The 3,496-nt window shown below is 37.0% G+C and overlaps 1 non-coding gene across 1 annotated transcript; it reads right to left on the bottom strand.

Moving 5' to 3' along the window:
* Positions 1–2,527: 2,527 nt before the first annotated feature.
* LOC112209261 (U6 spliceosomal RNA) lies at positions 2,528–2,634 on the bottom strand. Its single transcript, XR_002944014.1, has one exon. It is a non-coding gene; the product is annotated as a U6 spliceosomal RNA (small nuclear RNA).
* Between the last annotated feature and the right edge of the window lie 862 nt (positions 2,635–3,496).

Below are 3,496 nucleotides of genomic sequence, written 5' to 3'. Positions count from 1 at the left end.
ATCAGAGTTGCATTACTTTAATCTGGAAATTATTTGTGACTCTTTTGATAGTGAGGACTTTATAAAGCCATCATTAAAATAATTGAAATAGAACAGGGGATTAAGTCTATAAGTGATACCCAAATGCCTGTGTTGTTGAACTAGCTACATGAGATTCAGGATTATAAAGAGGAATTCCTCACTATGTCTCCAGATAGAGAGATAGGTAGCATATCATGTATATCACACCACATATGCTCTATGAGATGTAACCAATCCATATAATATATTTTTGTGTGAAATTGTGAAGTAGGGCCTAGGAATTTTGGCTTATAAAAATCATGTTTGAAAGTTTTTGCAAATGTAAAATGTACAGGACTTGGCAAATAGGACGGATAAGGTGGTGGGATGAAAGAGGAATGGCAACTCTAAAATGTAGTGACTTTCAAATATGAATCAACATATCAATCATCTGGATCATGTTAAAATACAAATCAGTGATTCCAATTCAGTAGGTCTGGAATGAAGCCCCAAGAATCTGGATCCTTAAGTGTTACCTTGAGTTTGGTGATTTTTAAGCTTTAGTGTTCATCGTACTCATATGGAAAGCTTGTTGAAACACAGATTGCTGAATTTCTCATTCAGCCAGTCCTGGGCGGGCCCAAGCATTTGCGTTTCTAACTAATTTCCACATAATACTTGGAACGTGGACCACCACAGTTTGAGAACCACTACTCCAGTTTATTTTTATAGCCTGGGTAATGGGGAGAATGATGGTGTCCTTATTGTTAAGAATCTTCACCTTTTCTATTAGGTTGAACAAAACCATACTTTTATTCTTTGTTACCTAAGAGAAAAAAATGGAGGATGCTTAGTCATTTGTTGGCCTTATCCAGACAACATGACCATGGTGAAATTTAATATCCATTTGAAAAAAAATGACTAATAATATTCTCACTGGATAAATAAAAGGTGAAGAAAAAATGTATTCTCTCACAGTTGGATTGAAATATACTTTTGTTGTAGAGTAATAAAAATTATCAACCACTTTAGTTATTCTGTTGTTTTAAAGTCTAGAATTCAGATGATAAAGAAAATTGAAAGGATACTTTTTTTTTTTTTTTTGGTTTCTCTATTGACAGGGGTCAGTAAAATGTGAATTGGGCTCACAGACCAAATTCAGTCAATGCCTATTTTTGTACGGTCCACAAGCCAAGCATGGCCTTTACATTTTTAAGTGGTTGAAAAAAATCAAGAGTAATATTTCATGCCTCATGAAAATTATATAAAATTCAAATTTTGATGTCTATAATTGTATTAGAGTTCTCCAGAGAAACAGAACCAATAGGCCAATAGGATTTGTGTGTCTGTGTGTGTGTGTGCATGTACATATACATATGTATATATAATATATAATATTTTGGATATTGGAATTGGCTCACACAATTATGGAGGCTGAGAAGTTCCATGATCTGCTGACTGCAAGCTGGAGACCCAGGAGAGCTGACTGTGTAAGTTCCAGTCCAAGTACAGGAGAAGATCAATGCACCATCACAAAAAAAGTCAGGTACCAAGAGAAAATTCTTCCTTATACTATCTTTTGTTTCATTTAGACTTCCAATACATTGGATAAGGCCCACCAACATTGGGGAGATCAAACTGCTTCACTCACCCTACTGATTCAAATGTTAATTTCATCTATAAACCCTTCACAGACACACCCAAAACAATGTTCAGCCAAATGTCTGGGCACCCCATTGTCCTAGTCAACAAAATATATCCCTTCTCAGCTTGGCATTCATTCACATCTCTTTAAATCATATTTAATCTCCAAATTAACACAATAACAAGGTCATAACTCCACTTTACATAATACAACTATCCCACATACAACTGAATATGCGTTACCCAATCCCCAGAAAAGGAGGTAAAGTTCTTGATGTTTACTCTTCTCCTTGACATCCTGTAACTTAAAAAATACTATGATGTAAATTGAACAATACTTAAATATTATGTTAATAAATCAATACATTATATAATACATAATAAAGGAATAAGAGAGGGAGAAAAAGGTATTTACTATACACACACAAACATTTCTTAACAAAATAAGGGGGAAATACTCCTAACAGTCCTCATTTATGTAACTGCTTACATGGTTGTAGTTGATATTTGTAACTACCTTCTTTCACTAACTATCCTGTTTTTTTTTTTTTTATTTGTTTGCCTTTAGCAAGATCCTGAGCTGGTTCTTTACCTGGTCAAGTGACCCAAGCCTTCATTCCTGAAGGATCTGGAGCATTAAGAGTTTTGCCTGGATTGGGTTGTTGTAATTTTACATTGACTTTAATTACTGGACATGTAGTACAGAGGAGCATCCTACAGGTTCTACTGCATTTCAGACATACTCAACCTTACTTCCATTGTGCAGTAGCAGTCCAATTTCCCCTTGCTAGTTCTGATCAGTCACCACAACTCTCTTCTTTGCCTGTTGATTCAGAGGCATGAGGAATTCAAAGTGGCTGGGCAGCAGTTTTTATTAATTTATTTTTCAATGGAACACTTCATGAATTTGCATGTCATCCTTGCACAGGGGCCATGCTAATCTTCTCTGTATCGTTCCAATTTCAGTATATGTGCTGCTGAAGTGAGCACAGTTTTCATTGTTGTATCTCCTAGTGGAAGCATTTCTCCCTCAGGAACTAAGACTTTCAGGCCAGTAGAGCATAAGGTAATGGGAACAGGAAGCAAACATTTTATTAGGGGGTCACAAGGAGTAATAGTGAATAAATTCATTCCCATTTCTGCCCCTTATTCCTGGACCCATGAGTCCTTGCTATGGAAGAAACAGCTCTATCTATATATTAGATGTTGATTCAGAGAATGTGCAGCCTTCTGGAGAAGCTTGTCTCAGCACTGCAAAATATTACCATCTAGCTCGTGCTGTAACTAGGTTCTCCAAAGGCCATTCTACTGTTCTATCAAATTGTTTCAGGATAGTGGGCAACATGATAAGGCCTATACATTCCATGAGCATGGACCCATTACCATACTTCTTTTGCTGTGAAGTAGTTCCTTAATCAGAAGCAATGCTGTGTGGACTCTGTGGAATCCTGTGCCCATGGATAAGGCATTCTGTAAGTCCAGGATCACAGTTTTGGTAGAAGCATTGCATGCAAATCCATACTTAAGATGGTCTTGCTTACAGAGAAGAGGCATCAAAGAACTCTTCAAGGATGCCAGGGCCCCCCTCACACATTTATTTCTCTCAATACTGGTGAAAGTTTGTTTTATGGATCCTTCCAGTGTGGGTGGATAGGTCTTGCATGACAAACCCACTCTAACATTTCACAATCTCCCTAAGCGTTTGAATTTCTTCCTCTGCATTATACCAAGGCAAGTCTGACATTTTCAGTTCACTTACTGTGGGCCACTTTTTAGAACGTGTTTCAGCCAACCAACTGAACAAATTCATGGTGCCCTTTCCAACTCTCTGAGCTGTAACACTAAATGCAGG

Source organism: Pan troglodytes, chromosome 4 (assembly GCF_028858775.2).
Source record: "Pan troglodytes isolate AG18354 chromosome 4, NHGRI_mPanTro3-v2.0_pri, whole genome shotgun sequence".
NCBI lineage: Eukaryota > Metazoa > Chordata > Mammalia > Primates > Hominidae > Pan > Pan troglodytes.
This window is presented reverse-complemented; position numbering and strand designations above follow the sequence as displayed.